The sequence below is a fragment of the Struthio camelus genome, chromosome W, assembly GCF_040807025.1.
Source record: "Struthio camelus isolate bStrCam1 chromosome W, bStrCam1.hap1, whole genome shotgun sequence".
Taxonomy (NCBI): Eukaryota; Metazoa; Chordata; class Aves; order Struthioniformes; family Struthionidae; genus Struthio; species Struthio camelus.
In genome coordinates, this window is record NC_090981.1 from 19,269,965 (window position 1) to 19,296,803 (window position 26,839).

The 26,839-nt window shown below is 37.8% G+C and overlaps 1 long non-coding RNA gene across 1 annotated transcript; it reads right to left on the minus strand.

The window, feature by feature from the left end:
* Positions 1-724: 724 nt before the first annotated feature.
* On the minus strand, positions 725-26,211 carry LOC138064058 (uncharacterized). Its single transcript, XR_011137281.1, has 3 exons — positions 26,155-26,211; positions 944-1,068; positions 725-812 (listed from the first exon to the last, which is right to left on the minus strand). It is a non-coding gene; the product is annotated as an uncharacterized lncRNA (long non-coding RNA).
* Positions 26,212-26,839: the final 628 nt, after the last annotated feature.

The window sequence follows — 26,839 nt, forward strand, 5'->3', positions numbered from 1 at the left end:
TGGTGAATTGGTTGGTAGTGAATTCATCTGGGTTTTAATACAGTTACTGAAAGTACATTTTACAGACTTTGCTTCCATCAACATTTGCAGGATGAGGGGATAGCCATACCATAACCTGCTTCCCAACATGTGTAGTGTAGAGCGTTTTTAAATGAAAGTGGAATACCTGAACAATTCCATTTATACTATGGAATATATTTCCTCCACAGATAGATCAGCTAATGCTTACTTTACCATTGCTGTAACATTTGTTATGAATACTAGGAGTGAGTACAATTTGCCCTACTCTTTCAGAATGAAAGAGTTTCCAAGTGATCTGTTTCCATTTAGTGCATGAGAAAGCTTCTTTTGAGACAGTGTTTGCAATACATAGACAAAGCACAGTGTCTGTTCTGTAGCTGTCACTAGTATAAAGGCTTCAACCATTTAACAGGGATAGCAGGCCCATTATGTTTAGCGAACTTTGCCGGCTTGTCCAAGACACTGTAACAAGCACAATTTCTTCTTAGCCTGTTTTCTGGTTAGTTTCCTCGTCCATAGCCAGCTTGCTTTCACCTCAGCTGCTGGCTCTCTCCATACCATCCTCCTTACCTTACAAGGGCTGGCATGCTCTTCTCCTTTGCTCACTGCACCAGCTAGCCTATCCTTGGCACTCCTCCCCATGTAAAGCTGATCAATTCATTCCACTCCTGTCTCTCGGCTGCAAAGGTGACCAACTCTCAGAGCCCCCTTTCCACTTTGGTAACCTTTTGATATTGTGCCGTGATACAATGCTGGCTTGTACTACCAAGAATTGCTAGTGGCTTTCAACCCTGCAGGAGAGGGGTCATTTAAGGACAGATCACAACTAACTATAAGCTTCTTTCTATAGCTAGTCTATTTTATTCTTAACGTTACTTAAACTTAGATTTCTGTCTGTTAATGTTACTATGGTTATACTGACCTCTAGGGGTTTGCTTTTCGTCACAGAGTCTTTATCTTCTTTTGTTCCAGAACGGTGAAAGCAGTTTCCTGCTTCATTCGTGCCAAGTGGAACCATAATCTCACTCTTCTTGCATATCTTAGTTTCTTTAAAAAATAAGAAAAACATTAAATGAATACAAAAACGTCAAGACAGAAAACCACACACAGCCATGTTTGTAAGGACATCAGCTAAGATACAATGGTGCCTTCAAAGACGAAGAAAGCCTTGGACAAAATCTGTAGACGTTTTTAAGGACTGCCAGATACAATGTCTCATACGGACAATAAGAACTGTGTTAGTCTTAAATCTTTTTATCACATTCATCCTGCTTTATTCTTGAGAGTGACATCACTAATTTTTGTTCCATAGACCATTCCATTTTTATTCCATGTCCTTTCTGAGAATCATAAACATAATTGTTAGGAACAAGAACTTGGGCAGCTTTTCAGTGACGATTCACCTTTTGTTAGAGACACATGCATTTGTCACATACGAAGACAAATTAGTTTGGTTGCTTTAAATGATACAAATGCTTAAATAAAGCCTCTGAATTATGAAATTGATCTTTTGCATCAAAATGCTGCGCTCTAACAACACAAAGTCTTTTTAAAGGACTTTTGGCATTTTATGTAGTCTAGTGTGCATGCACAAAATATGAATTCAACAAAAACACGGTGGCCTTAGCGTCTCTCAGCAGCACAGATTTTCCAAGGAAAGTGTCCATTACATCGGCACTACAGCGGTAAGATTTTAGGTCAGTACATGCAAAAGTGAATGTTATACACACTGCTTGGAAATACACTGGGAGAGTCTTTAATTTCAGGATTGCATACAGACTCACACAATTCTATGTTTTTAATATGGACATGCATATAACCTCTTCAGTACCGTGCTCTACTCTATATTTGCCCAAATGAACAGACAATTGGAAACAATTCATCAAAACTATTAATTAATGCAATGCAATTTTCAACTAGTGCCATAGCTATAATCATAGCGGAACAGAACAAGGCCAAAAATTTACTGTCTAATTTTATAAAGCATCCTGGCTTCATGCCCAAAATGAAACAGTCCCAGCTTCTGCTTTTACTGATACATCTGGAATCACCAGATAATCAGGAAATCCGTAGGTGGAGAATGGGAAATCCTATATTTCTCACCTGATTTGATGAGGAATTCCACTGTGGAAAATCATATTATCTATCAACCAAGACTACATATAGTATATAAAAATAATTTTAAAAAGCTAAACTAGGATCAGAATAAAGAGCAGAAACAAGCAAGCAGATGAATTCTTAGCTGTCAGTTAAATTTAAATTTACTATAGAAGTACCATGGGATTCTTAGCTATTTCGTGCATCCCACATAAGATGGCCTCAGGCAATAATATCAGAGAACATATTACATCCAGGGAAGAATGCTGAATTCCAGTCCTTGACTGGACATGTCTCATTTTGCTCATCCAGTGCAAATTCCTGATCCTCCTCCTTAAGCTTCTATAGAAGCTGGTTTTAACTTACCTCATGTTTCTTTAGTCCCATATACACTGATTAATTTTCCTCTTAAATTTCATTGGGAGGGGGCCTTTCCCAGGCCTGTATTTACTTAATTTACTTAGCCTTTCTCTACTCCTTCCCCCTGCCAAATATCTTTCCCTTTTATAACAGATATCAGACATAGATAACTTTCCAAAGCTGCTCCTCTGTCTTTAATTGTTTTGTATTATACTTGGCATGATTCAGGCCTCAATCCTGCAAGGCTGGCATTTCTTTATCCTTAATCACTGCAAGCAGACTCGTTGATAGTGGGCAAACAAAGCTCAAGCAATAGTTCTATACAAGCCACTATTCCTATGCGAATATCAAATTATCATCCTAGGAATGGGGTGGACAATGTAGGGGCACTTCCCTTCCCAGGGACAGCAGGGATCCTGGGAGAATCTTCCCGACTCTGTCAAATTTAGGAGCCTCCATTGGCGAGTTGTTCCCTAACAGCCTGGTTCCAAAAAAGCAGGGCTGCTATATAAGTGCAAATGAGATTTTCTGATCTAAAAAGGACTACAGAAGAAGTCATTCTGCTTAGGTCCCAGTGCATTGGAGCAAACCAGAAATCAGGAAAAAAAAAGGTCAACCAAAAAAGTTGGCAGTTTTTACAGGGGTTCAGGGAGATTCATTTACAGAATGTCCAATTGATGGATGATCTGAAATGCAGAAACATGACTCAAGTTTCTCTATGACTGACAGTACAAGAGTAATAAGCAGGGACTCAGCCATGCAGAATCTCCATTTGACCAAAGGCCTATCAGACCTGCTATTATATTAAATAAAATAAACCCTTGTGCTTATCAAAAGGCTGAAATTAGAAAGCAGCACAAACGCTGCATACTTGAAATTCACTTGCAGTAATTTTTTTAAACTCTTCCTGTAAACATAAGAGGAATTTAGTGAGCAGTACTAAACATTATGTTGCTAGGTGCTGTCTAAAACTAAGTCTCTGTGCTGCTGTGGCCCAAATTAGAATTAGCAATGAGCAGTCACAACTTAATGAGCAGCTTGAAAGCTATTCTCCCTGACACAGTGAACTGCCTGGGGAGCTAAATGAAGAAATTGTGTAGTTTCACAGCTCCACCTTTAAAAGTGTGGGCTATTGACATACGACTAAAAAGTGATTGTTGCTGAATAATGGAATAAAACACAGCAAAGAAGAAAACCCTATAATCATAATACAGCAATAAAAATGCTTTAGATACGATCTGTATACCAAACTCATATTGTAGTATGATAAATACTAGCTTTGGTTTACTAAATAAATTAAATTTTTATATGGCCCACTTTGCTACGTAAGCAAAGTGCTTCACAGTCAATACTTATTAACCAGCTCCTCTAGTTAGTGACTGTTAGCAAAGCCAGCTCTGAGCAAAGCTGTGTACATTCAGCTTAATGAATTGAATGTACACAATGTCTAAGCTGACAAAAATGGACAAAGGCTGAGTCTTGAGAATTATTTCACTCTATGTGTCCTTAATCCTTTTTGAAATATAGAATACCTAGCATCACTGGTTTTCTTGCAGCAGTCAGTCTCCAGTCAGCCATGCCAAAGCTTGTATTTAAACTGTGTAGAATAAAACACAACTTTTTTGGAGAACTAGCCGTGGAAACAACCCTAGCAGGAGGCAAATATTGTATCGTACATGACATTGTGGCCAGTATGGCATTTCTAAATGAAAGATCCTCCCTGGGATCTGCAGGCACTGAATGAAACATAAGTTGTTGTCAGTGTAACCATGCTAATACCACCATGGGAACTGGCAAGAATCTGTTTCATTCAGCACCTGTGAAATATATAAAATGGAATGAATCAAAGGATATTTAGAATTACAATGCACTTGAAATAACATTTGTGAGACATCCGTATCTCAAGAGCTTTTATTGTAGCTCTTTACAACTACTTCTGTGTAGACTTTTTTTTTTTACTTGGATTGCTCATTATAAAATGGCTGCGCTATAATCACAAAGGCCATATTATTCTGTCCGCAATGTAGGAAACGCAATGGACCTAAACCTTGAAAGAAAGTGCCCCAGGAAATTTAATATTCAAATTTAAATCACATCTGAGTAATATCAATGCTACTTCAGTATATCTGTCAAGCTAAGAAGGATTCTCTCACTTTTTTGCTGGAAGACGTCCAAAATCTGAGTGTTAAAATGGTGTTAAATATGACAGAGAAAAGCCAACCGTGACAGAATTAAATTAGGGTCCACTACGGTGCTAGAAATTACTAGAGAGTTAAAATGAATGTGAAGTCCTTGCCATTAATAGTGACTAGTGCTAGGTGTTTGAGGGTTTGGGGGTGGGGCTGTGTTATTGCTGTTTTTTACAGATGAGCAGTAAATTAGCTGAATTTGCTTACCAAAATTCCTTCTAACAGGTTCACTGGAAAATCTTTCTACACTCTGCTAGGCTGTTAAAAAAATTGTTATGCTTCTCACAAGGTGCAATTGCATTTGATGGCATGGGAAGACATTCCTCTCAATACTGTGACCTCTGGATGTCATTTATTTTTAAAATTACTTTGTCATGCAAGCCTAATAAATCTCCTGCACTGAGAGTGAGACTCACACAGGTGGCTTTTCAGCTTATGCTGACTGTCAAGCTAGCTCAGTCATCCCCAGAAATACGTGGTGGCCTCCTTCCCATGGACCTACATGCAACGTGGCCTGATTCATGATCCACTAACCAGCTCTGAGTGGATTGTCGTAGAGCAGCCAGGTCTTGGAGCAGCACTGCTCTGTATTGCAGTTAAAAGCGAGCTATAGAGTGAGGGTTCATATCTGAAATGGCCAATGCTATGCGATGGCCTGATACCTTAGCCCTTTCCCAAAGTCATATGATCCGATCATCCCTGCTCCCTTCCTCTTCTCATTTGTCGGGTTACAAGTCTGAGTGTGATACCTCTCATATCAGGAAAGAAGAAATGCAACTGTGTACACTTGGTTTGAAAAGTCTTAACAAGGATACCTATCTAATATCAAGCATATTAACTCGATAAGTACTCTGCAGATGTGGTTGCCCGTGCCCAGAAAAAGTGACTTATCTGTGATGACATTATATAATAAAAGCAAAGATTCAGAACATAGTTAGAGTATTTTTCATATTTCATGGGGACAATGCAATAGTTAACTCACTGGTCATCTAAAGTCTGGACTGTCTTGGACAGAAGGTCGTAAAGAAGCAGCACTGCTATGTATTCATTATGTATATAACAGATATGTAGCAGCACAAATACCTTTTGCTTAGCTATTTTCTTACACAAATAGCAATCAGATGTACCAGCCATACATAAGCTCCTTCAGTTGTTTCCCAAGACTGCTTTAATATGAGGAACTCGGAGGAAACTCTGGCCTATAGGAAACAACACATATTCATCTATTGTTCAAACTGATCAAATCCCTTTTTTTACACTTCCAAATGGAATTTATCCCTTTAAATGTGTACCATCTTAATCTGCCAAATCTACCACATTAAACGTTAAAATCCTTCTCTCACATACTATTGTACCACACATCAAAGCATTCTGAACAGAAGCAATAGAGTCGTAACCTGCTTTTATTCACCCCCATCTTACGCAATTCACCTTTATAACTTCCTGCCAGTTGTATTTAACCTTTGATTTCACCACTGGAATATTTTCTGTAATAGCAGCCAAACCAAACAGCACAAGTACAGTAGAATCCTTTCCCATATCAGCTTAAATTTCATTCACTGAAACACATACTCCTTTTATTTTCAGAAAGTCTTTATTTTTGTGAATTTCTCAGTTCTTCTTGCCTATAGAGATCTGTCACATCTTATTAAGTATGCCAGAGAAACGAAGCCTCAGCTAAGAATGGCACTAATTCTCATACCGTCTTTGCAGCCCAAACCCTCAAAAGCTGTATCACACCCTTAGTAATATCAAGCTAGTTTTTGCCAAATTAAGTGTATTTGTAGAGCATTCTCAACGGGCCAGCACTATCTCAAGCATGGAAATCAAGCAAATGGGGCCCAAAACCAATCCCTAGTTTCTTAAGCCTATGACCAACAGCTAACAGGGAGGCTTTCCCTTCATTCCATAGAGGGGAGTCTTGGAGTACTGCAAACTTTAAAATTGGGCTGGTCCATTTGCAAAAATGAGACTAAAATATGAAAATCTCCCAAAAAGAGATGTAAAGGTGCAAAGTCTAATTTGAAATGTTGATACTTCTCAGCTGCTTAAGCTTTCACCCAAATGCAATTTATTGGACACTGGGTGTGTCAAATCCGTATTGATGTTTCTGTGGTAAATTAACATCAAATCAGATCAGAGTTAATAAGAGCCTACTTGTAGAGGGTGTGCATACGGGAGAGAACTGAGGGCTCTTTCTTTCTCTGAGCAGCAGAATTACTATGAGGTCTTTTTTGTCATGCTACCAGGGAAAAAATTTCTTGGCTTCTTTTGTTCTTACAGTGTTAAAAGAGGTTTGCTATGATGAGCAAATTCTATAGAAGGGTTCGCAGTTGCTTTAGTAGGCCTTGTCCCTGTAAAATATCCAAGCAAATGCCCCACTACGTCTTGATTCCCTTGCTTGTCTCTTCCACCTCCTTCATATATAATTTCTGTGACAGTAGTATACTTTATTGATGCACTAGAGAACTGATAGCAGAATATAGAGATTTTCCAAGCCAAGGCAACTGTATACTGATCTTGCAGGACCTTTTGTTAAAACACTATGTTAAAATAGGAAAAAAAAACAAAAAGAAAGAAAAAAACATTGCTATTATCATTCTAAAGACAACTCATAATGACTAATTCAACTAACATCTAATCAACACAAGGCATTAATTACCAGGTTCTTTGGATAAGGTAGCCTTTATGTAATTGTCTCAGATGAAAAAAGAAGACAATCATAAAAGTAACATATGTCAAAACTGTCATATTAAAAACAATTAAACATCTTCATTAATTGTTTTCTGTCTTCACTGGGAATTACAATACATGGTGGGACTGTCATCCATATTTAACACTGTAAGGATAAACATTTTAAGTGAAACACATGGGAACTGTAGGAGAAACTTTTAGTCCATTCAAATTCCTGCCTTGATGCTGTTTTAATTTGGTCATTGTTAATTTTCAAATACTTTACATCCATTAGATGATTATAAGCCAGTTTAATGTACAGATAACCACTGTTCAGGCTACTGAATTCAGGTAGTGAAGACAAATCCAACCTGTTCAGAAAAGCACAGGATCATTTAATACTGGTTAAATAAATCGTTCCTGTATGGATTTAACACTTCGTTATAGGAGACTGTGACCATGCAAATCACTGCAAAAGGATTCAGAAACTGATATATCTATTTTCTCATTTTCTCTTTTAATTCTGCAAACTGAAGAAATGTAGAAACTAACTTAACATGAGAAATGGTGAAAATAAACTTGAGTTCAAAATTTCTGCTGTTAATCTAAAATGACACAGTTAAGAAAGCTTTAGAATCATCTTAGCTCAACAATAATACTACTAAGGTTTTCAGGTAAAATCAAAAGCATTGCACTATACTTTCCGAAGTTCCTGGATGCATTCAGTTTGTCTTGTTCTCCTAAGTTATCTGCTGCGTTTGGTTAGACATTAATAAAAGTAGGGTAAGCAAACGTAAGTCATGATGAAGAGCAGCACTGTGTATTTACTTACACAATTTGATTCAAGAGCATTTTTAAGTATGCTATGTTTTCATAAATATTTTAATAGGCAGGCAAGCATTTAGCGCTACAGGAAACATATAAATATAGCTCTAAATTACTAAGATCACTTATGGATAGTCCCATTTATTTCTTTCCAAATGCAGTGTTCCAGTTCAATAATTTTCTTTTTTGCGGCTTTTGATGAGCAGGAAGAAGAAAGGTATCATGTATGTTTACTTCATCTTGAGGACTGTAGAACGATGGCATAACACCTGGCAACTCTTGAGCCCTTTCTTCTCTTCCTCGTCGTTATTTTGTATGTGTGGCACCTGCTGACTCAGCCTCCAGAATCACTGCTGGCACAACATTGAACAAAACAATAAAGAAAACAAATACACTGGAACACTAGCTTGGCTGCTGGCTGGCCAACGCATTAAATACACAAAGAGCAGCAATTTTGTCTGCACCCTGCAAAAGCTCAAGCATTTATCTCATCTAAACAAGACAATTTCTCTCTCTCTCACAGGCCCACACTTTTTAACTTAAACATGAGACATGCAAAATTAAGAAGCGTACGTATGACTCGCCTGAATTTTTATCACACACAGCCTCTGAAAGATCCTTTCCCATCCCTCCCTTTCTGAATGGGAGAGTCTGTTAATTTTATCTTCTACAATAGCGATATTAAAACATGACTTTAATTTCTTGTACCTGAAATGACAACCATTTTGGAGGAAGGGCCCTTCAGGACAGTAATTATTGCAGTAAAGCTAACTGTTGAGAAATCTCTTTGTTACATGTGTATAGCACTAGTGAGATTCGCGAAGCTTGTCAGGAGCCACCAGGCCTTACTACAATTGAAATAGTAAATGGGACTGAGGACTGTTTGGAGGCTTCAGAACTAGCAGAAAAGCAGGCTATTACCTTACAATAAGAACCTGAGAAGCAACATTACAGGGCAAGCAGATGTAAATCCTGTAAATTTAAAGCACTGCTATTTTCTTTTGCCTTAAAGTAAGTTGAATTGAATCTTTAGCTGAAACACAGCTGACATTCAGACTTCTTTAATGAGACTAGTCCTATTACAGGGAACTGAATGGAAGCCCTAAGTGTTATCTACTCTGCTATTGCCTTTCTCTCATAGTTTAAACAGAGTTTGGATTGCCCTGAACTAGAATGGCATTCAGCTAGCAGCTAGCCAACAACCTTACCAAGAGAGAAGTCACAGCTATTAGGCGGAGCCGGAATTAGCTGAGTTAACTGGAAAGACCTAGTTTAGGCAAGTCATGTTCACTGCCTTAAAACCTGTTTCAGTTGTCACATCCACCTGGGAAACTCAATACTTAACCTTGGGAGAGACCTTCTGTATTTGGGAAAAGTCCTTGAGAGAATCCCCTGTAAAAATATGCAGCTCCAGTTTCAGCCCATTATAATACTGCTAGTTTTCCAACTCTTCAGTGAAAACAAGGCAAGTGACATTTCTGAAGCGAAAGCACAAAAATCCCAAGAGCATGTCATAACACAGTAGCTATGGTATGTTCCTCAGGGGGACTATGAGAGCCATCTTTACCCTGCCTGGAAGACAAATAATCTAGAAACTGTTAATGTGTTCGGACCTGCATAAGCCTACCAACAGGAGACTAGTTACAGAAATCTATATATTCCTTCAAACTCTTACATGCGGTCAAGTCTTGAAATCTATACAGTTTATTAATGTCAATTGCTTTTGTCTGATCAGTATCTGTATGATTTTAAACAGATTCATGATGTCCCCAAATTAATGGGACCACACTTTAATACGCATACCTGGTTGAATCAAGGCTTACAAACAGAACAGGTCTAGTCTTGACCACCTGAAAGACATTTTTATGCCTTTCTCTCACATAAAAAGAACTACTTCAGCTTGAACTAATTGCTTCTTTACCTTGAATTGGAAAGGACTAGTCTGCAAAGTGTTCTTGGCAAAAACTTATTGCCAGGTCAACAGAACCTAGGCTGGATGATCCTCTGAGTACCTTGCAGATCATCTATTTGTCAAGGGTCCTCCCTAAACAGTGCTGGAAGGATCTTCAGCAGGAGTCTTGCTTAAGGCTGGAACATGACATGGACCAAGAGGTTTGTGTTGCAGACTTTGGTGACCTAGCCTGTTTGGCCAGTGGCACTTACAAGGATGTCTCTTCCAGGAAGCTTATCTCATTTTCCCACTTTCCTCACATAATACAAAAAGCTGTTTCTATAGAAAGTCTTTACAGGAAGAAAACAGATTTATTTAACACAGTTCTAGGCCAGCTGTTCTGTTTGCAGGAGTGAAAAGGGAGAGACGATGAGGAGGCAAATCAAAGGCTGACGAAAGCCAAGTTCTTCATGGGCTGCAGCATGTGGTATATTGAATTTGGCATCAGCTTTAGAGGTTTCACCACGAGAAAAGTATATGCTTTTGGAGAAAGCACAATTTGTTTGGGCACCCATTAAGCACTAGCAAAATAATCATTAAATAAGCAGCAAGAAAACTAATAGTTGGTTGAATAGCAATGTCAACAGAAGTTAGTGGAATAAAGAATAATACTGGGTGGGAAAGTAACTGATAGCAAAACATATAGAAAATCAGATAATATTTAGTATAGAAATACCCAACGTATTTTTTGCAAATATCAGTACAATTAATGTTTTCTCTGTTTTCTGACAAGTTGTCTACTGTGCTGCAATGATAACATGTCTTGGGCTGTTTCTACAATCCTTTACAAATAGGAAAATACCTACTGACTTTATTGTGGAATTACGTATGTCCCAAAAGGCAGTGGATGAGAATCAAGGCCTTCACAGTGCTAGCAGTGAAATTAACTCTTCTTTCCTTTCACATCTCCGTTTTAAACAGAGCCTACAGATGGCAAAGAATACTCTTTTCTCACTTTAGCAAAATCTTTTGGACAATATTTTGAAGTGTCTAACATGAAAGTCAGCTGCTCCAGGTCTTAGCTATGGCACCAAGAGGAAGTTCCACTTTAATAGCCTCTAATGCTGATGAAAGGGGTAGGGTTTCTTTCTGAGAAATACATAGCCTTTCATCAGCAGCCTCATAATTGCTTGGATAGCATTCGTCATACTGCTTGGGGTTACCAATCTAGCGTAAGTTAATTGAAACACTGCTGGAGGGTCTGTCATGTCAAAAACTCCAAGTGTTGAGACAGAAAGACGAGTCTGCATCAGGCACTTTCTACCTGCTTGGGACTCTGGGACTGAATCTGTTTTGCTAAGACAATGAAGAACCATTGAACTGTTTTGCTGAACAAAATGTTTCCAGACAATTCAGTAAATGATATAGGAGTCATAGGAAAAATACAGAACTAAGTTGCATGTGGTTTAATCTCCAAGGATTATTACAGTTCCTACTTTGTTTATTGATAAGTTTTTTTAGTATTAAGAAGGAAGGGAAATGTCTGTAAATTGGTCTCTCCTGTTCAAAATAAACTGTGATGAGCCTCATATGGACCTTTTTTCTTTTTTTTTTTTTCCCCTCAAAGTGCTCTGTAGTTGCATGTCACTGTTAGGACACCACATTAGTAAGCCAAAGGATGAAGGACATGAACACTCCCCCACAAGTTTATTAATAACAGATAGGCTTCCCTAAAAAGACTTCAATGTACATCCAGAGGATAAACTTTCTCAATATAGAGGAACAAAGGACCAATTATTAGAATAAATACTGAAAAGAAATTTAATTCATTTATTGGCAAATATATATGGAGAAGGACACTTTATCCAGGAGCATTCAAAGGAAAGAATACAATGGCAGAACTAAAATACTGTATAAGTTAAAAATATCTATTGTCTTTTCAGCTGAAGTGGGAAACTAACCTAAAAGGTCAGGACACTGGCAAAGGTTGTTGTATTATTGTGTACATTCCTGTTTTAATGTAAGATTTATTGATCTCTGTTTGTCTGGGTCCAGCATATAGGGTAACAAGTCAGGCAGCGTTGCCGATACTTTGCAGCCAAACAAGTTCTTCTAGCCTCACCTAATTCTTTTCCAGTGATTAAATTTTTAAGAGAAGGAAGGTTGTGTATCTACAGTCTTGGTAACCCTTTCCCATCTAAATGACATTTTAAAACTTGCTAGAGCTCAAAGAATTTGAATCAAGTCCATCATCAGAATGATAAATACAGATTAAGCTACTGTGCTGAACTCATGTCTAACACAGTCTCTGACACCTGGATTTGCTGAGAGCAATAGGACTAGTTAAAAGATGTCACATAAAATGGTTATGTTTTCATGTGAATGGGTCTTATTATACAGTATGCTATGGAGTAGTGGCAAAGGTCTACCATGACAAGCAACCATCTTATAATGTTCTTTGGATAGTAGAAAAGCATAAAGTGTTATTAATCTTATTTAACAGACCCTTTAGGCATATAAGCATAGAACAACTTCCCCGAACCTTCCATAAAGGCTCTACTGTTCCTGCATTTAAGTCTGTCTTTAATCATGCTGTATCACAGTGAACTGAGTTGAAGGGTAACAGAAACTACCATTGTACCCATTTCCTTAACAATTTTATTGCAAATTCCTCTAATAGTGAGTAACTGTGAAACTCTGAATGCAACCTTTTGCATATAGTGAGGACTGCTGCAAATAAGGACTTGTAATAATTTGTGACAGTGATAGAGTTTAAGTCTAATGTCACAAGACAAAAAGGGGCTTTGATTTGATTTACTCCTGATTTCTTTGAGACTAAAAAACTTCTTGTTTCTAAGAGAAGAATGGCAGCAATCAGAAAGAGGTTTAAAACCAACAGCACCAGTAGTTTATTGGACACTTCGGCGGAATGGATGGAGGATAGAGACTTTCCTTCTTGGTTTAAGCTAGCAGAGATCAAAAGTAATTACTACAGCCCAATCCAGTAAAGCACTTGAGCGTGTGTTGCACTTTAAGAATGTAAATAGTTCAGTTTAATGGAACTTGCATTCTTCAGATGACATAAATGCATAAGCACTTTGTTGGAGTAAAGAAGATGTTGCTTATCCATCATGTTGACAAAAAGGGGAAAGTTATGGTTGTCTCACACAGCAAAAATGCTAACCTCGCACTTTTAATCAACAATGGAAAAGTCACGGCTGTGTTCTACTTAAACTACACATCAAAAGATATTTATAAATCAAATAGATCTATTTTTAATTGCAATAGAAGATTTCACTAAGATCCGTGTAGTATTTAGTATCATAACACTATTAAAAATCCCTAGTTAAGCTCCCATACTCTATTAACTGTGAAATATAAACAGAGAGTGAAGTTCAAAGTCTATTTAAGCCTTGTTAATGGGGGACATACAACAAGAACTTTTTATTAAATAATCCCCAAAGTAATAGTCCTCGATCCTGATACAGGACAATAGCAAAATCCATTACATAATATTTATACAACAGGACTTAAAGTACTAACCCTATTTGCCAAGAAAAAGGAAAGAATGAGGGGAAAAAGGGAGTGGAAAAGGGAGAAAAGTCACAGTGTCTACACTTCAATAAATCGGCGACTTCTTAGAAAACTAGCTGCTAAAGACTGTTTAGAGGTGACAGACCAACTCCCACTGAAATCAGCAGAGGACTCTTAATGTTTTCAGAAGGAACTGGACCAAGCTCTTTGCGAAAATCCTACAGGATTATTAACAGATGCTGTTACACCACTTGCTCAATGCAGCCTGGCCCCTACATTTTGTTGCTTTTAATTTGTTCCAGAGATTCTGCCAGTGGCTGCTGAGCATTTGCCAAGGAGGAACTCCGCAGAAAGAGCAATGCTGGAGTCAGAGGTAGGGAGAGCAAAGGTCAGCTATTGTAGTAATACTGTAATGGGATGTAGGGATGTAGGCCCATCCAGCAAAGATACACTGCTACCACCAGGAAGCAGTTGCCTACACACATACCATGCACGCTAACTCACGTTAACTTTGCCTTTTCTTCCTACAGTTTGGGACAATCATCTGTATCCACAGAGTCAACTTTTAAAACCCAGATTCCTCATAAGTCTAGTACTACTTGTAAAAAGGACTTTAAGCTACACTTAGAATAATTAACTGTGGTTGGATTGGTTTGCTTGATTTTTTGATTTCAGTTGAAAAGAAAAGAAAGAAAAGAAATGGGCTACTCAAAATTAAGAACCTGTAAAGGCCACAAGTCCTTCCTCATCCACTTCTGCTGCCTCCTCCCGGTCACGTGCGCCTTTGCTCCAGCTTTTCATTGCATGATGGGGCTTGCCCCTGCCATGGGGAAGTTTGCATATTAACACAAACCAACATATACCCTGTACACAGTCCCAGAGAAGTGGGCTTAATACTGCAGGCATTGCTATTTCTGCGCTGAGGTGAATTTAGTTTGAAAGGTGTGGCAGCTATAGGTGGCCAGTTCTTCTCTTCCCCCATCCTCCTTTCTTCCGCTAGCAGAGCTGAACAGCAGTTATAGCTGTTATTTGATAAAGATTTCCTCGTATTTTGCTCTGCTCACTGTTTGCTCAGCTGTAATGATGGTTAGCCAAAGACAGTCTTTGTATTCTGTAGTCCAGTGAGAAGCTATGGGAATAATTTTTTTCATTCGGTTAACACAGCTGGAGATACTGCCCTTTCCTCTTCTCATCCTCTGATAAAACTCTCATATCTAAGTGAAGCAGCACTGCAAACCAGGCTAACTGATCTCACCGGCTGGGTAATACAGTGGGGTACGGCTCTGCTTTCATTCAGTCAAGCATGCAGTAAAGATGCAGGATAGATCATTCAAGTATTAACAGATTTTCAGTGCCTTCTCACAATTTCCCCCTCTTGAACAAGCAAAAAACTACTCCCACCAGTTATTGCAAAAGAATCATAAAAGAATCATCTTACTAAAGCACAGACATCTATACAATATTCTCCACACATCGTAGCGACATAGCATGTAAATTCAGATAACTCAGGCTTGTCCTTTGTGTTAGGTACAGCCATACAAAACAAAGTAGTAGCTGCCCAGAGTAACTCTGAGGCAAACATATATTCACAGTCCGATGGCTCAAACACCCACTGGTAGACCAGGGCAGATTTATCACAGTGATTAAGTTGCACTTGCAATACTGTCTATGTCAAATGATGAAGGGCCAGGTTTTAGGGGAAGCTAGCGTATGCTACCCAGCCCTCCCAAATTCTAACAAAAGCTTCCTTTTATCAAATGTCAGCAGTGCTCCAACTATGTTTAAGAGGAGTGTTTCACAATAGCATGCTGCTATCTTCAAGCAGCGCAGCAATGGTTTGGCAACTCCATGACAGCCAAACCAGACAGTTCGGAATTTCCTCATTACAGCATCATGGCTCTTTATATTTAACAAGTCATGGGGTACACAGTTCCACATCTGAAAACAAACAGAACCTCTTAAGCAAACTACAGCATAAAAAGGTGTGTGAGAGACATAAAGGAAGTACAAATCTGAAACCCGAAATGAGAGGCCCTTAGCACAAAGCTGTATTCTGTACTTTTTTTCCTCCACTAAGCCTACTACAAACTGAAACTTCGTTTTTCCTCCAGAAGTGCTTTTTATAGCAAGGAAAGGAAAATATATTAGCTACCTTCTGTAAAATACTTGGGGGGACAAAACTCTGTAGTTTTTGGCATAATATAGGTAGGTGAGTTCAACTATCGCTGTAGAGATTGCGTTGGATATAACGTTAAATTGCCTAGGTACGTCAAGGTAAAAGTGACAATGCTTTATCTCTGAAAAAATCCTTGTGGATTTTAGTAACTCACGTTAATTATCCCACCATAAGAAAATTTATTCAGTGAAATGATCAATGAAAAAGGCTTCCTTTCCACTAAAAGCACGTGCATTTCCAAGTCAAGAGAGGATCCATATATTTTGAACATATTTGCAAGTAACGTCAATCCAGACGGAACATGGCCTAGTGCACCCTGTATGTCTCTTTGCCTGAGACGCTTGCTTAACAGCCAGTGGTAATAGAAGAGAATTATATGTAGCACTCCACACGTTTAATTAAATAATCTCCTGAGCATTTCTGCATGACTGACATTCTGGCAAAGCAATGGTTTTAGCACTCTACTAATTAAATCAAAAGACTCCAATACAAAAACGAATAACCTGCCTGAAGAAATGAGCAAAGAAGCAGAAGTAAATACTGACATAAATTACATGATAGACCATATCAAACTCATCCAGCAAAGGCAAATGTAAGGGTCATTATAGCTCTGCACTAGAGCCCTTTGCAGTGATCAGCTAAAAGAAAATGAAGTCCTTGGCCTCTCCCGATATGACTTAATGATAAAAACAGAGAGGGATAAAGAAAAAAACTGCTGACTCCATTGCTGCACTGTAGGTCAAAGAAATTTGAAAAAGCAAAGATTCTAGAGCTTTTCTGCAAGGTAGATAATTGTCCAGACCTTTTGCCTTTTCTTTATATTTTCTTGGTCCTCTTAACAATATAAATGGTCAATGCACTATAGGAAACGGTGGGTTGGAAGAACAATCGTACACATCCAGCCCTGATTTCAGGACACATTCATTCCCTAACTCAACTGATCTGTGTCTTGGAAGTAGCTCACTTCTGCTGTAACTGTGTTTAAAGTGAAGTAACAAGAGCATGAGTTGGGAAAGTACCAGGTTTTCTCTCCCTCAAGCGAGGCTTTCAACAGCCAAGCAACACCTCTGACTGCTTTCTTGTAACCGTTCCTGATCAGAGCAGGCTGATAGCTAAAGCAGTTTGAAAGAAGACTATGTATATCCACCACTGCTCTTCTTATTATTATTACCATATCATTGCCTTGAAGTTATAGTCTTCGACCTTGATTGTGGCTATAATATTACACAAACGCAGAACCAAAAACCACTTACCACTTCCTACTTTAATTAGAGATGCAAACTTTATAGGCTTCATCTATGGATAAAAAGTTTTTTCAGGACGCCTGGTTAAACTGATTTTTATCTGGGAAAAGCCTTTATTTGCACTCCTTACATGCAGTCCCACATTCAGCATCCTCCAAACTAATATTATTACCAAAGCACACAAAATAATGCAAATCCCATCATTCTAGTTAGGACAGTTTCAGTAGCACTCCGTCCTAAAGGAAGAACTCCCTTCTTTCCAAAGTAGTCCACTGAGCCATTTTAACTGCGTACTAGGTAAGTTTCTTTGAGCTGCTGCTGAATCCAGTTTATAAATTAATCTCCAACATTTCAGGCCATTTCCTGGCTTCTGGGGTCCTCCCCTTTGGATACCAATGAGATGAGAGATTCTGTCCTTCAGACATTCCAATATCTGGTGCTAAACACCTTCTCCACTCCTCTCTAAGTTACAAGATCAGTAGTAGGTTACTTGCACTAACCATGCCCTTTAAAACAGAGCAAAAGGCATGGCGTAAACACTGTTCATGTAAAGCAGTAGAGTAAGAAAATAAATCTAGAATCTATTGCACATAAATGTGCTAAAGGAAACAAAATGGTGCATTTGCAAGCACTTTTTCAAAATTTCTCAAACTGAAACACAGTAACAATTCCACATACTGCAACTTGAATTAGTGGCTAAGAGCCCCCTTCTCCCCAATCCACACGGAATCTAAAGAAGCACAGCAGAGAAGCTTAACCTTCAGAGAAGAAAGGTTAAAAAAAACCCAGATTGTTAAGGAACTGAGAACTGCATCTAATTTGCATATAAATTTTCACATGCATTGCAGATAAATCTAATCCAAGCAAAACAGAATGCTATTTATAGGGTATTGAAGCAGTATCTAGCTCACTACAGATCATACAGAAAAGTGAAAAATCCTTTTCTGGGTGCAAAGGAGAAGAGTTGAAAGATTTCAGTTGAAATTTGAAAGCAGATTCTGGAAGTCAAAGCTTTCTACCTGACATAGTGGAAAGGATGGAGAAGAAGGAAGAGTGGGGACTGCAGTTTTTGTTTGTTTGTTTTGCTATTGAAAAAAAAAAGTCCTCTTTGCTAATCCGGGAGTTTGCCGAACCAAACTATGATGCTTTGTTTCAGTTTGACATTAATCTGTGACCTGATGAGTTTATACAGTATTTCTGGCAAGCAGTAGTTCAAATTGTATTTTCTTATTCTTCTCTTTTAAGGGTCTTATTCCTGATCGGCCCCTCTATGACACACTGTGGCACACTACAACAGTTAAACCAAAAAGGAATTACAGTGCAGCATGAGAGCTATGACCACACAGAGAACCCATTGTGGGGATTTTTCTGCAGATAATTTTGATCACATTCTGATGTAAAACCAGTCAATTCTGCTCCTAATCTGTACAACGCTGGGAATCCTATTATAGTTCTCCTTATTGAACATTCACTGAAAAATGTGAAGTTCATTTCCGTGTACGACAGAAAAGGAATTTGCCCTCAGGACCTCAGAGAATTTTTTGATGTGACAAAAGACCATGGGGGTACAATCTATAAGCATCTCAAAACGTCATTCTTCTCAGAGAGAACACCTTTCTGTCTCTGAAGTGAGAAATTCTGTGAAAAATGTCCTGCCTTTATATCTCAGAATGGCATACTTTCATTTATCTTCTGGATGAATAACCCACGGAAATGAAAGGAGATAGCTACCTGCCTTTCAGAAGGATGATAGACCTGAGCAATATAGTCTGCATTAAAAAATCCTACTATCCAGACTTTGATGCTTTTCATTCAGAACTTTGCATATAACAGAATTTCAAAAATGTATGTTGCCATAATATTATGCCAATATATTTGATGCTAGCCATATCTATCTCAGTTTAAAATTTGTGTAGCGTTTGATAATTTCATTAAAGTACCGATGCATGTTATAAAGCAGTTGAGTGTGTGTGTACAATTGTACAGAAGTAGCAACTTCAGAGTATGGAGTATGAAGGAAATAAAAATTCAGTACTTTAAGATGATGTGCAGTCATATGGTTAGTTTAGCCTCAGAGTCTTCATATTAAATGTTAGCTAATGAAAAACATTGTATCTGTTTTACAAAGATTACAAAGATTGTAGAAATACCAAAAAGAATTAAATTCTATAATTCTATTTTATTCATTCAAAAAATAAAATTGAAAAGGCAATAACTGGAATGGTTACTACAATTATGGTAATAGAGTAATTACAAGTATGCATCATTCTACACACTAAAACCAAAAATACAAAAGCAAAATTGTTATCAAAGTTCAGAGGCTAAGACCTAACAAATTTGCATGTGAGAATAAGATCTAGATGTTTATGCTTGGGTGCCTTAAAATAGGCAACTAAAATCTACTTCTAGGCACTGAAATACATGCTGTAATTTTAAGTGCCATGTATCTGAAGCTGCCACTGATTGTAATGGATTTGCTTCTATCTTTTACTAGTAAAATGAGAACCAGCCCCAAAGAGGTGCTTTTGAAAAATGCTTTAAGATTCAGCCAGCTCCGAGTTTATGAAATTCTGTGAAAATTCTACTATCTTTCCGAAGGAGGGAGGTTGAATTTTGAAGTGTTTCTTGTTTTCTGCCTAGAGATTGCCATGTGTAGGGAGGTGAAGACATACCTTCTGATGGTTATATCATTGGGCAAATGTTGAACTTCAGCATGTTGCTGAAACTGAAGTGATTTTAGCCCCTCTCCTGTATCATATGCTACTTTAAATACACTACCTATTGCTGCGTAAGCAGCCCCCTCTTCCCATGTTGCAAGTCTTCTCAGTCCTGAACTAGGTCTCTTCTTTGTAAAGGTAAGCAAGTATAAAGTGCTGTGAATAAGTAATCCATTTATTGATATTTAGGCTTAGTAAAAGCTTACAAGGTTTTGGCGGGGCTTTTTGTTTGTTTGTTTGTTCTAGAAACCATCCAGTTATTTACCACAGCAGAGCTGAATGAATGGTAGAAAAAAGCCCTGAATATTTAGTTTAATTTGAAAATGTAATTCATTTTCATTGTATATATGACCTTCAAAGACTTCAGATTTGTAAGAGGTTAGATCAGGATGTATGAGAGGAAACAGCTTTGTGCAACTCTCATGTTGGGTTTAAACTATCACCTTCAGAACTAGTTCAATGCAAATCTAAAAGAAACCTTAAAAATAATTATTCAAAACATTGTCTAAAAATTCATTATTTATGAGAACGTTATTTATTTGGACTGCTTAAAATTTTTTTAAATATTTAACCGATTACTGTGAAATGAGCACTTTTTTCCTGATTCTCCCGTGCTCCAGACTCTTTCTTAGGGTTTTCATTTCTAGGACCACTGAGGTTCCTAGGTGCCAAAGTATGTTTCTCCTTTTAAATGATACGGCTGACAAAAATAAATCAGTATACCATATTAAAGCAGGAAAATACTTTTACAACATATAGATCAGATAGAAATGTGAGGGAAAAAATGTCCTGATCCTGTCGTAAAATTGTACTGCACACACAATATATGATCTTTGAACATACAAACAGTAAAGAAAGCAATAAGCCTTTATTGTCATGATAAAACTTCAAAGTGTGTTTTGTACCAAACACTTTCACACTTCGGAGTGTTTGAAGCATGCCAGTCATCTAGACAGAGCTGATTCCCAGAGTCACTATACTGATAGTATGATAGACTACGGTGGCCAGATAAGGCCTCAGTTCTTGTAAACCTTCCTTTACAATTCATTGGCCTCACAAGGAGTATTTAAACCAAGAAGGAATGTCAGTCTGGGACCAGGTGCAACTTTCACTAGGTTTGATTCATTTTGCAGTGAAGTTGCCATGTAAATCACTCGGTGAGGAAAGGCTTTCAGAACCCACCCACCCTGAGAGCTCATAACGAAAATATTCCCTAGTAAAGTGATAAAGAACCACAGATTGCTCATATTCCTGTGAAGAAAAGGAATATATCCTAATGACACAGGGCAAGCTGTTCAGTGTATTAATAAATGAGCTGAGAAAATGGTGATACTGAAGTGACAAAGTTTTCTCATTAAGCTAAGTTAAAAATAAAAAATAAAAACAAAATATGGAGAAGTACAGGAGGAAAAGGGTGACCGGGCAACTAAATAGCAGAGGAAATTCAGTGTAGATAAATGTCAAGTGATGCACAGGAAAAAAGCAATACTAAATTTATATGTACCGCGAGTGGCTGCAAGTTGACTAATACTACTGAGGAATCTGATTTTAATTTTATAACATATAGTTCTGTGAAAACATTACATCAATTCTCAATAAGAGAAAAACAAAGCAGTAACCAAATAGGGGAAAGAAAAGAAGATCTCATTGTCTTACTGTATCAAATGCAGTGCATACTGTACCTACAGTTTGAACACTGTGTGCATTTCTTATGACTTAAAGATCTTACCCCCCTTAAAGGGATATAGCAGAACCAAAGATTGTGCAGAAAGGGGCAAGAGGATAATCAAAGATACAGAAGAGTTGCTCTGTATAGATATTTTAGCTTGGAAGTAAATGACTGAGGAGGGATATAGTAAAGGTCTATTAAACTATGCCTTAAACAGAAAAGGCAAATAAGGGATGATTACTTACTGTCTCTCCTAATACAATAATGAATAGGCATTAAATGCAGTGATGAAGTACTTAGTCAAAAATAGGTATGTTTTTTTACACAACATGCAGTTAAACTGAAGAAATCACTGCCATAGCATGTTGTGCACCCCAAAAGATTATTCTAAAGAGAAATTAGACAAATTGATGGGAAAAATTTCTCAGGACTATTAAACTAAAAGACAATACCTTTCATGGTACATCTGAGAAATCTACGCTTTAGGGGTCTATTACCGGTAGCTGGGAAACACTGGAGAAATATAGCTACAACATGCTATTGTACTTATCCCCAAGCACCTCCAATGGTGACTGCTAAGCACGGGACACTGGACTAGATAAGCCTTTGATCTGATACAGGACAGTCATTATTTTTTGTCCTAACAGAGTGATAACAATGCCACTGAGGATACAGTGACTTTCATAGAGCTTTGCAATGTGGCAGACCACAGATGTTCACGCTCAGCGGCAGATCAGCTGAATTAGCACAGCAATGAAGACACGACCCCTGAGAATTTGATGAAAGCTTCATCTGAGAACTCCCCCATAGACCAGCTATAGAGGGACTGCTTACACATACAAGGTCAGACGCGAACTTTAATAACCAAACAGTGATGTTACAGAGTGCATGTTATATAACACTGTTGCTCAGTTTTAAATCAATTATAAATAAATAAAAGAGAATGTCAACAGAATGGAAGATGGTTCCAGAGGCTAACTAAATGCTATTATTGTCCCATAATGTCATGGAACAATGCTATTCTGCTCTTCAGAAAATATCAAAACAGCCAAAACTAGCCTACAGCAACGCAAAGGCAAGAACTTTGCACAATGTGTTCAGTTAAAACACACTGAAATGTCACAAAAGACCCTCACCATAATTTGAGCCAAGCCAGTGACTTTTAAACCCAGTTACGGCAACTATGATACGTTTTTTATGAGTGATGTTACTAGAAGAGAGTTACACTAGAGAGAGTAGCCAGCATCATTGATACTCTGGCTATGTCTAAGTTAGCAAGAAATTTGGCACAATAGGAGCTGAGCAGTAGCTCAAAGCAGTTGGAGCTGAGACCCCTGCATCTACATGCTATGGAGTCTGGGAGTTTTATTTTAGCCTAGATTTACTCTGGCCCTCTGGACTGAACATTCTTACTATATACATGACCCAAAGCTGTCCAAAGGGTCAATAGCTGGTCTGAATCTCTACGTCCCAATAAGAGGTTGGGGCGCACCTTAGGCATAACGTATGCTTCAGTTCCCTCTGGAAAGAATCTGGTTTGTGCATACTAGAGCCACTTGTGAATAAAACCAATGTGCGGTATAGGTGGGTACCACCAGGGAATTCACTTTATTACTGCTCCACTCTTCACACTACTGCTCCAAAGCAAAATGCTAATGCAGATGTTCATTCTTCTGCCAGCATGCAGCAGAACAGTCAGAATACGATATGTTATATGGAAACTATTTTAATCTGGTCATTAAACCAGCTGAAGAATTGTACTGGATGATTGACCAGTTAAAGATGGTATTGGTTTAGTTTCAGTTTTCTAACACTGAGGATTTTAAGTTAGAACATACTTCTTCACATTTATATAGCTTAAAAATTTAAAATCTAAAATTATATTATTTTTAACAACTGCGTAACTATAAACTTCAGAATAGCCATGTACCAACCAGTCAATTAAATACCCTTCTATTACATCTTAGGGACGGAACACCTGACCAGGAGGATTAAATACTGTCTGATGGAGGTATTTGATCACTGATGCAACAGAGTGGCAGGAAATGGAAGTGAGGATATGATGGGAAGAAATGATGGATAACTATTTTTTTTAGTTCCCATATGAACAACTATTACCACATATGGAACAAAGGAAAAAAGTGCCGGCGCTTTGGAACCTTCTTCTTGGAAGACAGCAGACCAACTCCTGTCCAAGGGAACGATGAACAGTACCTATCACACGAAACTGCCTAATGATAGTCTGAAGACAATAGTGTAGGAAATCAAAAATAACACAGAGAAAGTTTGAATGAGAATCCATCTACTAAGATTTGGACAGTCCACTCACAGGTGTAACAAAGCTGATAAAGCAGGAAAATACTGTGTATAAATACACCCTTACCATATAACACCAGCTACAGAGCAATCAAATTTTCCACAGTAAGTAATATTTCAAGGAACATAAATCTGTATGAAAACCATTTAAAATACAGCTCCTTTTTGATGTTATATTTTATCAATGGGGAAGCTGAGATAAAGCATCACACTGAATTACAAAGGCCACGTGGCTCTGTGAAGACTAGGACAACTGTAATTGAAAAGAATGGCACAACTGTACAAACATTGGCAAGGAGTAGAAAGTGAACAGTAAGGCTGAAGTTTTTTCATGTTGGGAAAGTAAGTGTGAACATAGCTAGGGAGATTATCAAAGGTGCCATTGACCCTGCAAGTCAGGCAATTTAAATCCTCTTCCGCCTCTGACTTTAGAGGGCAACATTTTCTCCCTACAGAGCAAAGATAATAGTACATATGCAAAACACTCAGAGATCAAGTAATGAAGCCATTGCAAAATTGCTATGATGTGAGGAAGAGCAACAACCCCAGCCTATGGTTTCAGAAATATCTGCAACACTCAGGGGCTTAGAACTAAGTAAGCGCTTTCAGATGGTAGCCACTATGGTTGTTGTCAGGTCAAAAAGGGAGTGATAACACATCATGGGAGTCCTGTCACCATTTTATTCTACATCACATTGTTTGTTCCAAAATTTCCAACACTTGTAGATGATCTTCTATCTGGTGAGGAAAGAGTCCTTCTGTAGCCTGTATGATATATATACTTCTGGGCTTTCCCCCCCCCCCCCCTTTTTTTCTTTCTAAACTCAACTTTTCATAGTTATGAAAAAACACTTTACTTCCTGAGGGTTTTGCTGTACTTCCAGGCAAACACAACAGTGTTGTTTTTTTTTTTGAATTGCCAATTCCCCTTGCTTAAAACCCAGACCATTTGAAAATAAGACGACTACAGGAAGTCCTAGCTATTTTGTCTGTGTATTTCTTCTTGTTTTCAGTTTTGGAGACAATGCTGGGTTGCTTGAGGGAAAGATGTTGACTAAGTGGTATTCATGAACCAAATGATACCCAGGACTGCTGGATGAAGATGGGGCTATAAATAGGTGTGCCTGCGGAAAAGAAAAAAAGGACTTAATGTACCAAAGTCTGCTCTTTGCTACAGCATATGACTCTTGAGTTACTAGACTCTTGAGTTACTTTGGCATTCCTCCAAGCTTAACTGATGTAGCCTGAGCAGACTTCACCTCACAGTAATTAGCTGGATTTCTCTAAATGTACAATCCAAGGGAACGCACAGTCAAATCTGAGTAGGAACACTTATTTTCCACAACTCTTCTATGCCAATTTGGGAGGAATATAGGATCTATGAAACCTATGGCATTCTAATTTTCCAATAGGGCACATTTGAAAGACTTTCCACTATCAGCTGTAATATCGCATGTCCTTATAACATATTGAATTTGCATTTGCTGAAAACTAAGGCATGGTGATGGGCCAGAAACTTAATGACAATAACATAGTATCTCCTGAGATCTTTTCCAACTGTCTGTACTACACTTTTATCTATTAGAAAGTTTTGTTTAAAAAAAACAAAAAAGATAACGAAGAAAGGAGAAGGCAGTGGAGGAAATTCCTTGTACTGCTGAAGTGTTTTTAATGGTATGGAAAAGTTTTTCCGTCTTCTCCTTTATAGCCAGCGCTTGCTGTAGTAAACAAACATCTTCCTCATTTCTTTCTCTCTCATGTGCAGGTGTTTTATGTATGTGATATCAGCTAATAGAAGTCATGTTCCTGCACCTCTTTTCAGACTGTCCAACGACCATGATTAACCCAGTTCTCAAATGAGTTTCCTTTTTGTAGTCTAATAAACAATGCTTCTTTTTTTGCTCACTATAAGAAGCACATTTACTTTTTAGTTTTATTACATTGTGAAGCTAAAAAGGGAGTATACTACCCTTTCTGATTCAGCAGGTAGCAAGCTATATTTCATCTCAGACTTCAAAAAAATCATAGTTCATTTTTACTTTATTGTTTAGCAAACACAGAAATTAAATTGAAAATGCTTTATGCTACTGTGAATCTAAGGATTTGAATGGATTTTCAGGAAAAAAATATCCTAGTTAAATGTAATTGCTTACCTTGATTCAAAGCAAGCTGTCTCCATGCTTTGACTAAGATTCAGCATACTATTAAGTTTTCAGTGTAGGGGCCTGATTTAGCTTCATTAATGTCAGCACTAATGATTGACTGATACCACTGAAAACAATCTCTGATGCTGCAGCAGTTGGGCCTGCCTGTTTTAGCAAGAGTGTGATTCATAGTTATGCCAGAAAAGGCCTGCTGTAGTTATAGTAGCTTTAATGAGTTGAACATTTTGCATATTTATATATAGATTATTAGGTAAGTTTAAAAAAAATGGAAACTTACATGATCTTCAAACTATTTCCATGAAACTTTCAGTTCTTCATTTAATCTCTTTATATACTGAAAAGACAAAAAAAGTAATGACTTCTTACCAAATGATAACATTATTTTGTCTGTACACATTTTCTATCAAAATTTGCTTAGGCACAACCCCTTCATTACAATTTAACAAACATACAGTATATTTCTTGAAAGTTAAGGTTTTTACATCCATTTGCACTGTGTGCAGGTTTTATTGTGATAACTACTTTATATTTTTAAAAGATCCCCAGAAATTTTTAAATACTATTCCAGCTTAACAGATGGGTAAAGCAAAGTCAGAGTTGCTAAAATTACACAGATTACAGGTAACAGAGCAGAAGTCAGAACATAATTGTCTTAACTGCCAGACTTCTCAAACTAGAGAGAATGATGCAAAAAGTAGGTGGAAAATAGTAGGCAATAGCATAAGGGGAGAAAATGATCTGAAAGAGATGAGTAGAAGCACTATGGACTAGCTAGATTTTATTGTACAAGCACAGCCAGAAGTTAACTTGTTTAGCGAATGAGTTTATCAAACAGACAGACCAATCCATTGTGATGTCTTGACTGTTAGTGGTGCTGGCAGCTCAGCTGAACCTTATGGGGTAATTAGCTAAAGATAAATTAATCTGTTCTCAAATGTGGCCTGCTGATCTTTCCCAGGTTG